Source organism: Alligator mississippiensis, chromosome 1 (assembly GCF_030867095.1).
Source record: "Alligator mississippiensis isolate rAllMis1 chromosome 1, rAllMis1, whole genome shotgun sequence".
In the NCBI taxonomy this organism is placed as follows: domain Eukaryota; kingdom Metazoa; phylum Chordata; order Crocodylia; family Alligatoridae; genus Alligator; species Alligator mississippiensis.
Genome location: NC_081824.1, coordinates 182,067,467 through 182,086,497, shown reverse-complemented (window position 1 = coordinate 182,086,497; position 19,031 = coordinate 182,067,467). Strand labels below are relative to the sequence as shown.

At 40.4% G+C, this 19,031-nt stretch overlaps 1 protein-coding gene across 3 annotated transcripts in view; it reads left to right on the top strand.

Annotated features, from left to right (window-relative positions):
• The window catches only part of DISP1 (dispatched RND transporter family member 1), a 160,691-nt gene that overhangs the window by 83,497 nt on the left and 58,163 nt on the right, over positions 1–19,031 (top strand). Inside the window, exon 1 of one of the 3 annotated variants that reach the window (XM_014598162.3) lies at positions 9,778–9,981. The exons of the other annotated variants lie outside the window; for them this stretch is intronic. The gene's annotated coding sequence lies outside the window, so the exon portion shown is untranslated. Of the gene's footprint in view, positions 1–9,777; positions 9,982–19,031 lie in introns of those variants that run through there. 3 annotated transcript variants of the gene reach the window in all.

The window sequence follows — 19,031 nt, the reverse complement described above, 5'->3', positions numbered from 1 at the left end:
GGTGGACGGGTCATTTTTGACCTGGAGGGATGTGGGCAGTGGGGTCCACAGGGTTTGGTCCTCAGGCCTGCACTGTTCAACATCATCATCAGCGACTTGGACGAAGGGGTAAAAAACACCCTGTTGAAATTCACAGCTGACACTAAGATGTGGGGGGAAGTGGGCATGCTAGAAGGGAGAAATAGGCTGCAATCGGACCTAGACAGGTTACAGGGGTGGGTGGATGAGAACAGGATGGGTTTCAACACTGACAAGTGCAGGGTAATACACCTGGGGAGGAAGAACCAGCAGCATACCTACAGGCTGGGGAATTCCCTTATCGTGAGAGCAGAGGCAGGAAAGGATCTTGGAGTCATTATTGATGCCAAAATGAACATGGGCCGACAGTGTGGGGATGCGGTCAAGAAGGCCAACCATACCTTGTCATGCATCCACAAATGCATCTCAAGCAGGTCCAAGGAGGTGATCCTCCCCCTCTATGCAACACTGGTCAGGCTGCAGTTGGAGTACTGCATCCAATTCTGGGCGCCGCACTTCAGGAGGGATGTGGACAGCATGGAGAGGGTCCAGAGGAGGGCCACTCACATGATCAGGGGGCAGCAGGGCAGGCCCTATGAGGAGAGGTTACGGGACCTGAACCTGTTCAGCCTCCACAAGAGAAGGCTCAGGGGTGGGATCTAGTGGCCATTTACAGACTAGTCAGAGGGGACCAGCAGGCATTGGGGGAGTCCCTGTTCCCCCAAGCACTACCAGGAGTGACTAGAAATAACGGTCACAAGCTGGCAGAGGGTAGATTCAGACTAGACATCAGGAGGTGCTACTTCACTGTCAGGGCAGCTAGGATCTGGAACCAACTTCCAAGAGAAGTGTTTCCAGCTCCTACCCTGGGGGTCTTTAAAAGGAGGCTGGATGAACACCTTGCCGGGGTTGTTTGACCCCAGTACTCTTTCCTGCCATGGCAGGGGGTCGGACTTGATGATCTGCTCAGGTCCCTTCCGACCCTACCGACTATGAAACTATGATATCCTTTACAACCTGCAGCTAGACTTCCAGCTTCTCCCCATTACTTCCACATCCAGCACTTAAGACAGATGTGCTTTTTGCTTTCGCATCAATACATCAAGCTAAAGAAGTACAGGTTGAATGAAGGGACTGTAAGGTGGATAGAAAACTGGTTGGATTCTTGGGCTCAAATGTAGTTAGTAATCAATGGCTTGATGTTTGGTTGTCAGCCAATATCAAATGGAGTGCTCCAGGGGTCAGTCCTGGGGCCAGTTTTGTTCAATATCTTCATCAGTGACCTGGAAGATGGGATAGAATACACCCTCAGCAAGTTTTCAGATGACACCAAGTTGCAGGGAGTAGTAGACACCCTGGAGGATGGGGCTAGGGATTCAGAGAGACCTAGAGAACTTGGAGGATTGGACCAAAAGAAATCTCGTGAGGTTCAATAAGGACAAGTGCAAAGTTCTGTACTTAGGATGGAAACAATCCTATGCACTGGTACAGGCTGGGTACCAACTGGATAAGCAGCAGCTCTGCAGAAAAGGACCTGGTGGTTGCAGTGGACCAAAAGCTGAATATGAGCCAACAGTGTGCCGTTGTTGCAAAGAAGGCTACCAGCATACTGGGCTGCATTAGTAGGAGCGTTACCAGCAGATCATGGGAAGTGATTATTCCCCTCTGTTCTGTACTAATGAAACCAAGTCTGAAGTACTGTGCCTAGTAGGGCTGTGCGAAGCTTTGGGTACTGATTCGATTCAGAGGAGATTCAGCCTGATTCAGTGGCCGAATCTCCAAATCCGAATCAAAACAGGAGACCAATTGAAAGGTCCAAATCGATTCGAAGCTCTCCAAATCTTTTCCAAAGATTCGGAGAGCTTCAATGATTCGGACAGTCTCTGGGGGCTGTAGTAGGGAACTACATAAACTAAATAACTTTTCATAAAATAATTTCAAGACGCAGTGTTATTTTGAGCAGTACATATAATGTTGGCGTGTTTAAGAGACTAAATCATACTTTGGATTTTATAGTGCTTTTTATCCAAGATATTAAAGTAATATCAAAATATTAATGTCTGTTCACCCCATGAGGTTAAAATATACATGGAATGGAATTACTGGAGCATCTCTATTGGTAGCAATATTTACACAATTTAAGACAGGAAGTATAGCATAATACTATATTCATTTGAAACCGCAGGATAGGCAGAGCTTAGAATTGATTTGTATGGTTAGAATTCCATTCTTAGCCAGATCGTTGTGGCTAACCCCTTGCTTTTATGATAAGTGATATGGAATCTTTTAATGACCGTAAGCAGGAACTGGTTGGTTTTTTTTTATAAATAGCATGTAGCTTTTGCAAAAATAACTGACAACTTTCTGTGACTTTGTTTTAACTTTCTGATATTCCGCTTTTGTGATAATTGAGGAGCATACTCTTGTGTCACTTAATGCATTATTGCAACAAGGTATTTAAAAAAAAAAAATGTATGTTGACTGTTAATTGATGCATACATGTTTGAAAGACCAATCCAGTACAGCTCAATTAGTTTTTTTTGTTTGGCACAATAAAAACCATAATCAAATACATGAAGCATAAGTTACCAAATCTAGATCTTTTGAGGCACTACAACATATTCTTATAGAGGAAACTAGGCATGTTATGTTACACAGCCCTCACTCCATAGTTAACTTGTTTACAGTGTATACATAACAGTGCTAGTTCTGTAAGATTATGCTTATTTCAAAAAGAGAAGTATCCAGAAATACCATGATACCAAGCATATCAGAAATGTATAGTTGCTGTCAAGCATGTTAAAAGAGGAAGCAATATAGAGGAGCCTATGTCCTTACCAGACAAATCTTAAAACAGGGAACTAGGCTAAAGGTTATGCAAAGTTTTAGTTAAGCTGCCTGGCCTGTAATATAACTAACATGGCATTATGGGAGTTAACTTATGATTAGTAAAGCCTTATCTTGTTAAACATGCAAGCTACAAAAGATTAATTCATAATCATATTTCAACCTCTATTGAGTATGCAACTTCCAGTGTGGTTTAGATCATCCATTTTTGAAGTAGGCACTTGATACCTAATGGAACGACTGTGTTTGAGAATTTGTGGTAGAGCAGCATTGGAAGTTGCTTCACCAGAGTAGAACCAGTTAATAGGGCCACTGAATTTAACTCTTTTTAGAAGCTGATATGGGGTCTGTAGGCTAAGGGAGAAGACAGCTGGAACCTGGAAATTCTCTAGTAGAAGTTCATGGACAAGAAAGGTGAGTCAGGCTGTTTGTTTGTAAAGGGAGGCTGCTTCTTGATAAAGAGAGAATTCCCTGATCACTGTGGAAGACCAAGTAAAGGAAGTGAGAAGAGTGGCATAGCATGAACACTTGGAAGGCTGATGTGGCCATATCAAGGGGAATCATATCCAGGAGTTTATTTTCCTAAGTTTGATAATTCGCATATCTTTTTTTGAAAGTGTGTGGGGGTAAATTCCTCTGCAGAGCTTATGCTGTTTTGCTGTAGTGGCACAATTTGGCTTTCAAGAGTGTTACTAGAAACACTCATTTGGACTCTTGGGCTAGGGACAGAAGTTGCACACCAACCAGTTTCAGTGATCAGAAATGGGGTTTAAACCTGTAACAGAACAGAAGTTCAGTGCACATAAACCAGTTTCAAAATGGCCAAAACTAGTTTAAGATAAACCTGGTTGAATGTAGCATCAGACTTGGGTCAAACCAGTTTATTGAACTTCTGTCCCAGACCCCTTCCTGGCTCAAGTTAAATCAGAGTCCCCCAGAATCCCAACATGCTTTGCAGGCCTGGGCTGGGATGTCCTGTCTGCATGAGCAGAGCAGGGTTGGCCCTGCCCCTCTTCTTTCTAGCTGGATCAGGGAGGCCTGGCTGACAAGGGGGTGGGTGTGCTGGGAACGCAGCCTGCTGTGCCTGATGGGGGTGGAAACGGTTGCAATTTGTGAAAAACTGGGAAGAGGAACTAGGATGAAAAAGGGTAATATTTTTTGTACCCTCATTTCCAGGATCTCAGGAGTAAGCGAACACATCACTCTTTAAAAAGACATTCTTTGCTTATTGAGGTAGAACTCGTTTTTCTTACCCTGGGTCACAGAAGGGAAAACATGACAAAAACCTCTTTTGAATAAGAAGCCTCATAACCTGGCCTTGGCCTCATCTCTGGAAGAGAAGTCTGTTATAATTGAATTCAATCACTTCTGAATTTAGTCAGTTGAATTTCAAATACTGCTAAGCGTCTGGATCTGAGTAGTGATTGATCATCATATCTACCTTTGGTCTCTCAAGTACAGATCCCACTTCTAAGGACCAGAAATTTCCAGAGACCCAAGTTGTTTAGACTTATTCACCTAAAGCAGGGGTGGGCAATTATTTGGGCCTGTGATCCACAGAGGGAGTTTTGGGGAGCTGCCATGGGCACCTGGCACCTTCCCCCCAACACCACACAACAGCTCACCAGCCCTCCCTGCATGGTATGGGGCTGTGGGCAGGCAGGGAGCTGGCATGGGTGAAAACAGGTGGCAGCTTCATCAGGGTCAGCTCAGCCAGAGCCCCTGCTGCCACCGCCCCCACCTTTGGGCCCTTGTTGTATCCTGTGGAAGGGCTAGAGCTGCTGCCCAGCTTTGGCATTGATGGCCTGGGGATGGAGGCAGCAGTGGTCAGCCAGAAGCTACAGCTGGGTACCAGGAAAAAGCAGGAACTGGCAGCGGGCACGGCCACCTCCTCACTGCAGCTGGGGGCCTCCTCGCTGAAGCTGCCCATGCCGGGGCTACATTGCAGCTCCTCCCTGGTCCCACCACTGCCCCACTAGGTGCGGGGGTCCAGGGTGGCCCAGAGGCAGTGCTGGTGGCAGTGGTGGCGGCAGGAGGAGCCACAGGGGTCATGGGCTCTGGGTGCCCACAGCAAAAAGGGCTCCTGTAGTGGTGAGGGGGGGTGGCCACACCCTCCAACAAGTCTCACTTTCCTGGCTCTCAGCAGCAGCTCCTGCCTGGCTGCTGCCACTTCTCATTGTGGGCAGGGCCACATTTCTCTCTCTCCCCACTACCCATCTAAAGTATCCTACAGCTACAGCATACCCCAATCCACAATGTCCTGGCCACATGTGCAGCTTACATCAGCTCCTGCCCCATGTGCCAGCAGGTGCTGGCATCAGCTGTGGGTGCTGCTGGCAGGTTCCCACTGGGGATCAGGGTGTCTGCTCAGGTCCTCTGGTGACGCTGCTGCAACAGTGCCTCACCTGAGATCCTCAGTGGGAACCTGCTGGCAGGGTCCATAGCTGATGCTGGCACCTGCCTGGTACTGCTTCCAGCACACAGGGCAGGAGCTGGGACCTGGTATAAGCTGCAGGTGGGCCTGGGCTGTGCCTGTCAGCCAAACTCAAAACAGCAGCCAAAGCCACCAGCTCCCTGCCGGCCAGGACCCATGACTTTGGAGCCACCTGCCCACAGGCCAGATATGGATCCGGCCCACCAACTGATTCTATTTTGCTCAACCTGCCCTAAAGGCTGAGTACAGATATACAAAAAGCCTAAGCCTGAATCTATTCAATCTTTGTAGGTTAGTCTAAGTCAGGGGTTGTGAACTGGGGGTAAACGGGGAGCCCCTAGGGGGTACGTGCGGGCAGGCAGGGATGGAGCACCACCACCCCACGCCACCATCTCTCAGGAGCAAGGCCAGGAAGGGAGGGGGCGAAGCAGTGGTGCCCCTCTGTGGGCCATACAGGTGCTGCCTGGCCAGCTGGACGCGGGGTGGGGGGGAAGTGGAGCTTGCACACAGCTGCTGCCGCTACCACCCACCGCCCCGCACTGCTGCTGCTCTGTGTCTTGGGGTTACATTTATTTAAAAAAAGGTTGAAAACCCCTGGTTTAAGCTGACTGAAGTGTTTGAATTCAATTACAACAGACTTCTGCTCTTCCAGAGACGAGGCTAAGGCCAGGTTATGATGCTTCTTCTTCAAAAGCGGCTTTTGGCATGTTTTCCCTTCTGTAGCCCAGGGTAAGAAAAGCGAGTTCTACCTCAATAAGCAAAAAATGTCTTTTCAAAGGGTGGTGTGTTCGCTTACTCCTGAGATTCTGGAAATGAGGGTACAAAAATATTATCCTTTTTCAGCCTAGTTCCTCTTCCCAGTTTTTCACAAATCACAACCCTCCCCACATATGAGGTTAATGTCAATGTTTAGATAGGCTTTTTCTTTCCCCTTTTTTTTTTTTTTAATGATTCTTAGATTTTTTTAATGAAGTCCTTAACTTGGTCACTAATGTGTGTTTTGACTACTTTTTCTATTATGGTGCAATCTTTCTGTCGTCCTAAATTACTCCCTTTTGGACCAGCCTGTCCAGTGTTGCAAATGTTGGTATTTGTACCCCTCTCAAAGCCCCGTGAGAGACCTTCATTGATGAATGTTCGTAACTAAGCAGAACTAAATTACTGAAGAAAGACTTCTCCAAATTAAGCAGTAGTTCTCCAAATCAATTTGGCTCAAGCACTTAAGGTTGTATAATTTGGAATATGTCACAGTCTATTACTATGTTGAGGGTGAAGAGCTGTTGTAATTTTTCTAATGGATAATTTCTTACTGGGTTTGCTATCAATTCCAACAGGTGGTAGAAATGTATCTGTGTACTCTGACTAGGTCTTAACGGGTTTTGTGAGCACTTCCTCTACCACAAAGATCTCTGAATAGAATCACTTTCTGCTCTGTACTTCTAAAAAATTATAATTGGAATTGCATTGCTATTTGAATTGCTAATGCTATGACAAGTTCATTCTTTATAAGAGAGAGAGTTCACCATTTGTTTGACATAGTACTTTGGATTTGGATGCCTTCTGTGTTTTAATTATTTATAAAAGTTCCTAGAAAGTGTTAAGGAAGGTGTTTTAAAAGAAGCTTTACAAATAAAACATTTAAAGTAAACCAAGCTGTTGAATACTCTCAGCATGGTGAGTACTGCCTATTTACCACACAGAAAAAACAGCTCCTACCTCAGATGAGGTTACTCTACACTGAACAAATCATTATCTAAACGCCTGATTCTCAGCTGGGGTGCTATGGCACCCTGTGGTGCCTTTGAGCTTTTCAAGGGTGAACTGGGGTGGCACACAATTGTAGCGCTGTTAGGTTTGCATACATGATTCACAAGTGAATCATAGAAATGAGGGTTGGAAGGGACCTCAGGAGGTCATCTAGTCCAACCCCCTGCTCAAACCAAGACCATCCCCAACTAGATCATTCCAGCCAGGGCTTTGTCTAGCCAGGCCTTGAAAACCTTAATAGGATTTTTAATAGGAATCCTTAGTGTTAAAATCATTGTGACCCATTGTGTGATCTTTCTGAGTTCTGTGCAACAGAATGGCTGTTATCTTGCTATAGTCAAAAAACAATTGAAAAGTAGAAGCTGGCATTTTTTGAAGGTTACCTTGAGTCTACCGACGGGTGCCTTGAGTCTAAAAAAAGTTGAGAACCAGTGATCTAGACACTCAATAGATAATTAAGGTAAAAGCCCTGATCCCCAACTGGTGCAGATGATCTGTCCTCTGTTGCTGAAAGGAATAAGTGTGTTAAGGAATTTAAGATCTGATAGCAGTTCCAGGTGCTAGAAGAGAAAATGTAGCAGGTACTCTGATAAATTTAGGAACATGGAAGTAGTAGTTAGTATTGTAGGTATAGGCTGAGTTGTCTAGAAACCTGGAAAGATCATGAAAAGAAACATGGACTTGATATAGAAAATTAAATAATTTTAGGAAGTGGTTTTTAAACGGGGAGCCAATAGGACAGAGAAGCAGAGATGATTTTCCTCCCAAGACATTTTGACTTCACTCATAGGAGTGAGGTTGGTAGGTACAGCGTGACCAAAGGCTGAATGAATTTTGAGGATAGAAAAAAGGGATAGTTTTAAAGCTGCTGAAAAAGAGCTGTTAAGATTAGGCAGTAGCATAGATGTATGGGGTGGGGAGATGGAGATAGTGGTAGTATGTCACTATTGTATGCCTGGTTGATGAAGATGATTGTCTACTGTAATGAAGAAGAAAAAGAAAGAGTTCAGTTTTTGCCATTTTTAGTTTGAACTGCTGAAAGGGCATCCAGATTAAGTAGCTGGAGATAACAAGGGTAGAGAGGTAGATTTGGGAGCTGTCAGCTATATGAACCTATAATAATGTCCAGGGGGAGAAGAGGCAGTGTCAAGGGACCTGAGCTTCATAAGAATGTTAAACAGGATGAGAAGGAAAGGGTGAAGAAGTGTTGGGTGAAGGGAGGAGAGCATGCAGAAACAATAGCACAATATCTGATTGCTCCAGAAGAAGCAAAAGAAGAATATTTAACTGTATATATATATATAAAAAAAAAAAAAAAAAAAAAAAAAGGTAGGTCAAGGAGAAGGTTAATTATCCTTCACACAGAGGTGATCGCTACTGACTGTTATTTGAGTCAAAGGGATGTGAGCCAGTTTTCATGGAGTCTGAGTGAAATGGATTAGGAGTTTGAAGAAACAAGCATATGAACATACATAGGAGCTTAGAGGAAAAGGGGCCCCATTACAGAAATTGAGGAAAAGGATGGAGTCAAGGGATTTCTCCCAATACTGTACCCCAAATAGTTGTTTGTCAGTTTTGCTGAGCTAACTTGAGTTAACATGTTTTTTAAAGCACTGGTTAAAATGTTTGAAGCCATGTTAAGTAGCTGTGTCATAGCCTACAGACCCTAGCAAACTATACCATTAGATATTAAAAACCATTGTGTCTGCTAATTTGTTCAAGTACTTTCAGATAAAATAAGTGGCATTCAAGAGCTTTAAAGCTGCCAAGTGTGATTCTTTTCTTCCTTTTTATAGTCTTGCAGTAAAATGTGATTCCTGTATTCAGCACACAACTCAGGTACTGATAAGGTTTATGAGCAGCTGACTCTTTCCCTGCCCCATACCCTACTGCTTGTACTTTGAGCACTGGTACATTCTTATAGGTTTTACAGACAGCAGTTTTTAGTTTTTAAATGACTGCGATTTTTCTAAAATAAAATACTTTTACTTTTTAATCACTGCAACTTATAAACTTTGTCATAAGCAGAAATGAGATTCTGGACATTGACTTATCTTTCACCATATATAACTTGTTTTGGATGGGGGTTGTTTTTTTTTTTAATTTGTTTGCTTGTTTTTCTTTTTGAGAGCTGCAGAATATACTGGGATTGGAAAGGATCAGAGTAAATGTGAAAGAGTTCTGTTCTTGGTGTCCTAGTTTTCACAAATTATTTCCCTTCACATAAGAAAATAAATGTAGCTTGCTTCAGGAGCTAGGGTTGCATTCACTTTTATTGCCCCTTCCTACCAAAATAGGAAAGGCAGTTTTACTTTTCACTATACATAGAGATGTATACAATTACGTAGCGAGGTGGGTCTGCAGTATACTTAAAAATATGAACAGCAATACAGTGATGTGATACAAATCTGAATAACAGTTAAAATAAACCTAAGAAATCAAATAAGGCCGTCTAACATGGTCTTAATCTACTAACTAACTGAAATAAAAAAGATCAAAGAAAGTTATAATTAACAGCAGCACTTGCTTGAATACTCCTAGAGAAGCAGGAAAAAGCTAGAAATTACATGTCACCTTCATATCCTGGCTTGCTGACCTTGTGCTGAGATCAAGCCCTTGCCATACCAGCTGTTACTATTAAGACCTTGCCCCTGAGGGTTAAGTAGGCAAGAAATTTAGCGGTCCTATAGCAGAGCAAACACTGCAAGTTCCAGCCCCTAACGTGCCCAATTCAAGGCAATCTGCGTGTGCTTGTCATTCAGTCTTGTCTCTGCAGTGTTGTAGGGCAGGTTCAGCCAGCTTGTTGCTTTCTGTTGTGTTGCTGCTGTCTGAGCAATTCCCGAGCCGCACTCTGCTTCAGGACAATTGCATGAAAGACGATATTTGTGCCTTGGAGGAGATACCTTAGTTTCAAGGTAGCTTTTCTTTCTTTAATGGTTAATCTGTTTAATTGGGATTACTAAGCATGAAAAGTATTTGACATACAAATGTATTTAAAATCCAATTATATTTTTATGCATTATATTGTAGGCTATAGCTAAAACAGCTAGTTATTTCGGAAAACATCACTCATGTAGACTGAACCAAGAATGTCACGTATGTTCAGTTGTTTTGCGTGAAAATATTCTCCTATCAGTAACAAAAGCAGACTCCTTTCCTTGTGGGTGACTACAGCCGGATAGAAACATTTGAGCCTGGAACAGAAAATTGTTAACACTTAGGTGTCTTGCACAATACAAATATTCTCACTGTTGTTATAATGTAGGTGGGCTGATTTTTGTTGACACTGTTTATAGCTTTTCATTTAATTTTCATGATCTTAATCCAACTAATGTGGGACTGAAGAGTCATTTCTGAGAAGTTTTTGGAGATGAAATGCGTTGAAAAGTGTGATGCAAATAAATTAATCTTAGAATGAATGGCAGAGAATGTTGAATGTTTGTACATAATACCTTGATAAATTATCTGAATCTTTCCTCAGACAATGTGTTTTATTTTTGAGTAGGTAAACAGTTTAGCAGCTAAAACATCTCTGCTTGATGTGTCTGATATTTGTATCTATCACTTTTATTGCATGCTTAATCTACTGTATAATTGCAAAACTTATATGGTGGATTTTCTTTCAAAATGAAAGAAAAATAATGTAATTAGCAACAGATCTTCAGGATTTTCAAACATGATTTCATTTTGAAATTTTGATACAAAAATATTTGGTATAAAATACCATAATTACTAGTGTTTAGTGGGCATGTTATACTGTAAGACCAATAGTGCAACACTGCTGTGTCATAACTAAATCTCTAAAGTATAGGGGGGTGTTGGGGTTTTTTTTACTTATTACATAACAAAACTTTATCAACAAGATGCTTGTAGTTTATTATAGCTATAACTGTATCCAAGCAAGGGTCTTTCTTTTGGTGTCATTCTGGGGGTAGGTTAGCTTAAACATTAACCCCTTATAGAAAATTCCTTATGGATTTTTCCATGTATGTAATTCCTTTTGCACACAGGAAAAAGAGCCATATTCTGGGGCTTTTCTTAGTGTACATAGGGTAGAGTTATTCTGAATCAGAGCATTAGTAATTATAAAAACTTAAATGTCCTTTATATGGTAATGGAAAGTCACTAAAGCTGTGTAAATAAGACTTTGGTAATGACAATGGTTCAGTCATAGGCAGTGAGTTTTATTGCCTTCCATGCTCTTAAACTGTGATGAGGTATTCCTACTAAAAAATACATGTATTTTTAACTAAATATGTTTTGCAGTGGTCATACTTGTTTGTAGCTGTGTACCTTTTTTATAATTGCAACTACTTAAAATTTTCCTTATCTTTGCACTAGTTGGTTATAACTTTTCTTCCTCTCCAAATATTCAGTTTCTGTTAAATTACAAATGTGACAGCATTGAAAACAAAGTGCAGTAAAGAGTGGAAAATCCTCTCTAAGTAGTTTTGAGTGATCCTACAAAATTATTTTTTGTATAATTTATGTGAAGTGAGACTGTGATGTCAAAGCACTACAAACAGTTCCTATAAATGGTCTGCTGTGTTTCATTGTTTGTGCTCAGCATGTAAACTTTTGGTTAATAACAGGAGAGAGAGAGAAATATTCTTAAAATCTCTTTCCTGTGCCTTCCTTCCCGATTCCCACTCTTCCTACAGCTGCTGTTGATGGTGGGTTATTCCTGCCGATGTCAGTTTACTGGCAGCTTGATTCATTAGGTACCCATCTGCAGCATGATCTACAATTCTGGTATTGTGACATCTGGAAACTTCCTGTCACAGGAATTGCAATTCCTGACCCAGCCTGCAATATAGGAAATGAAATCATGGTGTCTCAAGTCCAAGACAGACCAGCTTGTTAGCATTTCAGGCTGTTGAGGAAGGTGAAGGCAACAGTGTAATAGATACTGACTATGGAAAGGGGAGCAAGAGAATAATTTTTTATTCTGTAAATCTTTTAGGCTCTAGGATTGCACCCTATTCATTACTACATGGTTCAAGTATTTAAATTGCTGAGTAATTATTAATTGGTAGAGATTAGAAAATTTAATTAGTGTCAGCTTAGTTACTATACAGTCACGAAATATATAAACAGGAAAAAGATGCAGTGTTATCCAGGATACATAATGAAGCAGTTGCATTCATAATAATTTAAACAGCATTAAACATATAAGATTTGTGTATTCAAAATGTGAATTTTGAAGAGTATATAACATCTTTTAAAATTAAAGTACCCTAGAAGTTGCTGAGAGTGATATCAACTCACATTTGTTATGGAATAAAAAATAAAAAGATATTTTAACAGGTATCATGCACTATAAAATATATGTATGCTAAGGTTTCCATATCTACATAATGAAAACTTTTCAAGGAGGCACTAGCAGTGTATTACGAAACTCAAAAAGCAAGAATCAGGAAATTGTGAGAAACCAACTCCCACATATTGTGAACATGCAAAAATTAGATGTTATGGAATTTTAAAAATGTCAAGGCAAAAGCCAAAAGCTGAGATCAACGACCATAAAGCATATAAAGTTGTTTGACTTTGTAAAGAATACTGCCCTGGTAGATAGCTAGACATCTCTTACAAAAGCCAGTATCAAAAACCAGGCACCACCTGTTATTTTTTGTGAACTTTGAGAAAAAGGCAAAAAAAAAAAAAAAAAAAAGTCAAGTGTAAAGGGGGGGGGGAGGGAAGGAGGGAGTTGGAGAAAATCCTGTACAGAATGATTGTGCATTGAATGGCACAGCAAATGGAATATAGGAAAAGTTTGGCCCAGAGAACAAGTTACACGCTTGTCAGGCTAAAAATCTGTAGAGGGTCTTGGGGGATGTACATCTCTTATACTGTTTGATTAGAAGGGGATACTCATGGATAACCATGGGCTTGTTAATGTTCCTCACTTTAGGAATTTACTAATTTTTATGACATTTAGGATTAAATTGTTAGGGACACACTTTTGGCAGGAAAATGCATTTTATCACTTTAATTGTCATGCTTATTATCAGGATCTTCATGTGCTCCTCCTTCATCAGGGATAACCCCCCCCCCCCCAATCATTTTTTAATTGACTGGGTATCTGGAGGTTGTCTACAGCTTCTGTTCTGGAAAGTTTTAGATGCTTTAAAATACAATCTGAGCTTTATCTGGCCTTAAATATTGAAGGGACAAACTCTTAACAGTGTTGGATTTTATTTTGGTGCAACAGTTAAGGTATTTTTTTCTTAAATGGTTAAATAAACCAAGTAGCTGTTTCCCAACTTCTCTGAAAGATCTATAAATTATCTATGCTACACAACAGCTTCTACTGATTTTCCACTACATCATTCCCATTTGAGTTTGCACTTTTCTCGTTCTCAGTTACAAGCATTATTAGTCCAGATGGTATTTGTTGAACCAATGTGTGTTGGGGTTGTTTTTTTTTAAGTCTGTGGGTTTTTTTTTAAAAAACAAACTTTAAAGCAAAGAAAAATTCTTTCAATTGCAGCCAGAGTAACAGGTGAACTTAATCCAAGTCCGAAGAGAACATGCTAGTTAGGGAACACCAAATCCTACATACTTTTGACATGGTATACAACATTACTATACTTCCTGAAGGGTTTGCAGTCCAGCTGGCAGATGCCTGCTGGGTAAGCAGTGTTTAGTGTTAACTGTACAGATAATAGAGGGATCACTTATAAAACTGTCATTATGTAACTTTGTCCTTACAAAGCGTAGTAGCTTCCATATATATGTCAGTGCTACAAATAGTTGGTCTCCACTCTATTCCTGAAATGCTTTTGACTCGTTACCTTTTCTTTGTCAGTCTGTGCATATTCTAGAATCTGGTATAGAAGAAATAGAATACCACAATATATTATTCTTACCTTCTGCTTGAATTATAAAAGTTGTTAAACTTACAGTTTGAACCCAAAACACAACACTGCCACCAATTTTTCAGTTAGGATCCATAGAATTAACTGAGGGGGACAAAATGTAGATGTCTTGACAGGTGCTAACTTCAGATATTTTATTTCACTGGTCTTTCAGCTGAGGTCTGTAGCTCCATCATGAGGCCATCATAAGTGGTCCGTGGAAATTTCAGTTAAAATCACAGTTGTCGATGTGACATTTTGAGGGTAGACTGTTGTCCTTTAGTTCATCAAGTTTGGTCATTTGTTTCAGCTTATGAAAGAAGAAATTCTGTCAAATCAAATGAATAAAAATATTACCCGAATTCTTATTTTTCTGTGACCCTGAATTAACTGATCTCTTTGAAGTTTCAATTAATCAAATCACTTAAACATGAGCCTTACTTAAGCGTACAAGGTAGTCCCACTCACTCTGAGACTGCTAATGTTCTAGATAAGCAGCTGCATTCCTGGGAATCTCCATGAAAATGGACAAAATCCAGAAGTTTCTGAAGACTTAAAGGAAAAGAATACATTAGCTTGATCTGTTAAGATTTTGATTGCTTAAAAGTTCACAAGTAGTCTGCTGAACAACAGTAAGGTACTTTGAATTAATGCCAAGTAGTAGCATTGACCCTGAATTCACCAGCGTCTAAAAAATAATCTTTTAGGAGACTGACTTTGAATTTCAACACAGTGACACTTCTAGTGAGAAATGACATTAAGGCAGAGATGGCATCTGCTTAGAATAACATGTTGTTTGACTCTTGCAGAAGGTGTTAAATTAATGCTCGTTTGCTTGCCTTTAGCAGAGGCTGAAAATTCCCAAATCACTTAATACTATTAGCAGTAGACAGGTGTAATGTCCAAACCCAGTGAACTTCTTCTAATAAGAGTGGCTAGTTTCCAAGGCTGTGTGTAAACTGTTGCATCATAGCCACTTGCTTCTGCTGATGCACATTGTGTGAATTGGTGGTTCTCAACCTTTTTATATGCAAGGCACCCCCTGTTATCGGCTTGAGGCACCCCTTGATAGAATAAAGGCACTTCTTGGAAAATGCCAGATCTTTGTTTTCACTCTTTTTAACTATAAAAAAATAATAGAGCAATTATTTTGTTGCAAAGATCTCAAAAAGACCACAACCTGGGAAAATGTGTTTAACATTCGAGAGTCCTGATTAAACTCCCTTGGGTTTATTTTATTAATCATGTTTGTACTTCTAACAGTACTAACATTGTGTGGCACCCCACAGCACCACTGAAAGGATCTCAAGGGACCCCAGGGTGCCATGACACCCTGGTTGAGAATCACTGGTGTAAATGCTTAACAGTTCTTTATAAAATGTTTTGAAATACATTTACTGTATTTACATGAATCCAAGGCAGCTCCCCAGTAATTAGATTCTATACATGCAAATGTGTTATAATTTTCCATGCATAGAATCTAATTAGCAGAAGTTTGTCTTAAATTCATCCCCCCTCCACTGCTGTGGTGGGGAAAGCAGTGATGGGGCAAGAGACCAGACCCCCCCCGCCCCTTACTTCTCTGTCCATTGTTCCCCCTGTGCCTGCCTTTCTGCCACTTGCCCCTCTGTGTCTGTGCCTGCCCCCCGCCTGCCTGCTCCTCCCTGCAGCCTGCCCCCTCCACCCCATATTTGAAATAGTTGTTAGCAATATCGTACAAAAGTTTATCTGTTCTTCTTTCCCATGTAACTTGAATCATGATGCTGATAAAGGTTCTGCGTGTATCGCACTGATATAAGCAGAACCTTCGTGGGTATTGTAGGATATTAAACTGCTGTGGAAAAATAATACCAAGAAAAAAATCATGCTTCAAGAAGGAATATTGAACCCAGTAACTATATGCTACAAATGCATCAAGCTTTAAAGCCAAAAGCTAGCTGCTTTCAGCCTCTTGAATAGTTGGGCATTTGATATATCTACACAGCTTATTTTCTTATTGAATGAATTATTGAATACTCTAAGGAAATTTTATCTTTGAGTGACCTCCAGGAGTTCTAAGCAATAATATCTATTCAGTACAGTTTCTTGTTCAAAAATAGCTAACATCATCAACCACCACCAGATCAGTAATGTCCATGAATAAACAAATAAGCAGGCAAAATTCCTAAAATGCTGGCAAACAACTCAATAAGAGCTTTCTCTTTCTGGATGTCCAGCTAGATCTGTCCCCTTTTGCAGCCTCTTTGAATCGGCCATGAAGCTCAGGAGAAAACCAGACTGTTTAAACAGCAGTATTTCACATAACTAATCTGTCTCTTCAGACAGAGACAAGGTTAAACCAGCCACTTGAATTTACACTTCTGTGCTGGGGAAAAGTTTTAAACAGGCTTGACTTGTTTGGGACAGAGGAAAGGGATGTTCAAAAAGAATTTGAGGAATTGGACTTTTGCTAAACAGGGATATTTTCTCAAATATGTTGTCAGGTTGTGACTAGTTTTTGTTTGAAATTAACTCTGCAAGGAGGCTGGCTCTGTGTATGATCTAGAACAAATAGTGCAGGGAGCGTTTTCAGGGGATTGCATTTTCCTTCACTTTCCGAGTTGAGGATTTGGTTACGTCGACGAGACACAGCACCAGGGGTTGCTATGGGCCGCATTCCACTGCGCCAAGCACCTTCTGCTCAGTATTAGTGTTCAGCCCGTTAAATAGCTCAGCTGGCTGGAAATTCTCAGTACTTCACATGTCCACTGGCAGTAAGAGAGGAAAACCTAGTTAGAAATTTTGTTTCTTATCTATCTTTATCTGTGTGTCACGTCTGTCTTTAAAATCCAAGGCCTTTGACTAAGCCTCTCACTTAAACTTGTCATGCTGTTTACACCAAGTTTTTTAGAGATGCATTTAATTATTTAAAGTGGCTGAAGTAGGCGTAGAAATCTGATTTCTCTTTATGAAACAACATGCAGTATTTTTAATGCTGTACTATAAACCCTACCTTCTTTGCAAGGACCCTGTAAAAGTATCTTGGGAAACAAATTCTTATTTTGAATAAATACGGTATTTGATGGCCTTTGTTGTTGTTTAAATGATCAAAATAATATTCTCTCCCTTATTTTTAAATCCTCTCCTTGAAACATAATTGTGGTTAAAAAATGAGGCAAATTAGTTGTTGCTTGCATCCCAGGCTTTGCTTGGCTGTAGGCCAGCCCCCTTCAGTCATCATTACTCCAATGTACATAGTTATGAACTATTTACAGTGCACAAACAGGAAAAAAAAATCCAGGCAAATCCAAAAAACCTTAGCCTGTAATACCTTTTCTGTTATTTAAGCTAGTGCTTTTACCACAATGCACATCCTAATTGCTCTCAAAATTGTTGCCACTGCGAAGGGAGAGTTCCACAGTCAGCTAAATAAAATGACTTACTCCTGAGATTTTTTTGTATTTTTAGTTTAAAAGAAATACACTGGAAAAATATACCAATTGTCCTAGGTATATTGAGTCTTACTACAGAGCCTGTAATCCTATTATAGCTTATATTACACACAGGTGATGAACTGAAGTGTTCTGATTTCTTTAAATAGCTTTTAAAAAAATCTCTTAAAAATATTTATAAACTTGATTTTCAGTGGAGGATGAGGAAGTAGGGACCAAAACCACCAGTCTGACAGCTGGTAAATGCTCTCTGTTGTGCAGTCCTGTCTAAGCCACTGACTGTTCAAAGGGCTCAGCAAACTGCAGCACAAGGTTTTGATGGTTACCTGAGTTTCCACGAAAGTCTGTTTTATAAATAGTACCTTTTTCAGTTAGTCTTTATACTGACCAAAAGTGATCTGTTTCCAGCAAGCTCAAGTGTGCACCACTGCCTCTCAACCGCAAGTGGTTATAACTGAAAGATAGCCAACATTCATATAAACTATTTACATTTTGGTCTGGTCACTCAGCAGTTTATGTAACTTAACTTAAATTTTTGGTTGAAAAAGAAAAAGTCCTTCCAAACACCCCTTCAGCTGCTTACCACTGGCTTCCAATTTCTCTTTGCTTGATGCTCTCTCTTTTTAGGGAGAGCTCATCCTGCCTCCCTTGTTCATGCAAAGTGTTCTGGACAGCGTAACTTTCTGAAAAGGAGGCAAGATTTGGGACCCCAGAATCTAGCTTTGGAAAGGGCTATTTGCATCCAGCTGCAGGGACATTTGGAGGAAGTGTTAAGGTAACAGGCATTGAGGGAACTGCACAGATCTGCTGGCCATTGCCTATACTGTAGTTGCCCCTAGGGGTCTACTCTATCCCCTCAGTGCTCACTGCCAAAAACTATCATATGCTCACCATTTCGTTGGAAAAAAAATTAACTTGGTGGTACTCAACTATAATGCTGATCTGAGCTGTAACATCTTGGAGGCTTTGTTCCTGTCATTGCTGTGTGATATTTTGAGGATGGTTAGTTTCTTTAGTGAAGAGTAGCAGTTAAATAAAATATATTTTAGACCCCAACCATCCTGTTAACTAGTTAAAATTGTAGAAGATGATGTTATAACACAATTGAACTCTTTATTTTAATCTGATACATTTCTAATAATGATGAAAACAGCTTCTTTTATATATTTGTTGCTATCCTTATTTTAACCGTTTGTGCAACAGCATAGGTGAGCGAGTTTAAGATTTTCAAAAATCCAGTTTAAAAATCTAGGCTTTGCTTTTCCAGACAGATTGTCCTTGATTCTTGGAAGAAAGAAATATGGAATAGTAAAGTAATGCTTAGGGAAAACAAAATAGCAAAAAGCAAATATGCTTTAATAATAGTTTTAATAGAAATTTAATTATTTAACACACTTATTATAAATATAAAGTATATAGGTTATAAAATAATGCATATTAATACTTTATTTAATAGGAGTATTTAATAGCAGAGAGATTACTAGTGTACTTAAATATTCAAAATGCCTCCTACACAATTGGAGTTGCAGATTTAGTGTCTTAGGCTAGGATAGCGGTCAATCTCAGAGCCTCTTGGAGTTGATCTGAGGCTGGGGGGTGGCTGAGCATGTATATGCATGCACGCGTGTGCCCCACCCCCAGCCTAGCAGGTCAGTCCGTGAGGGAGGGAAGGGGCGG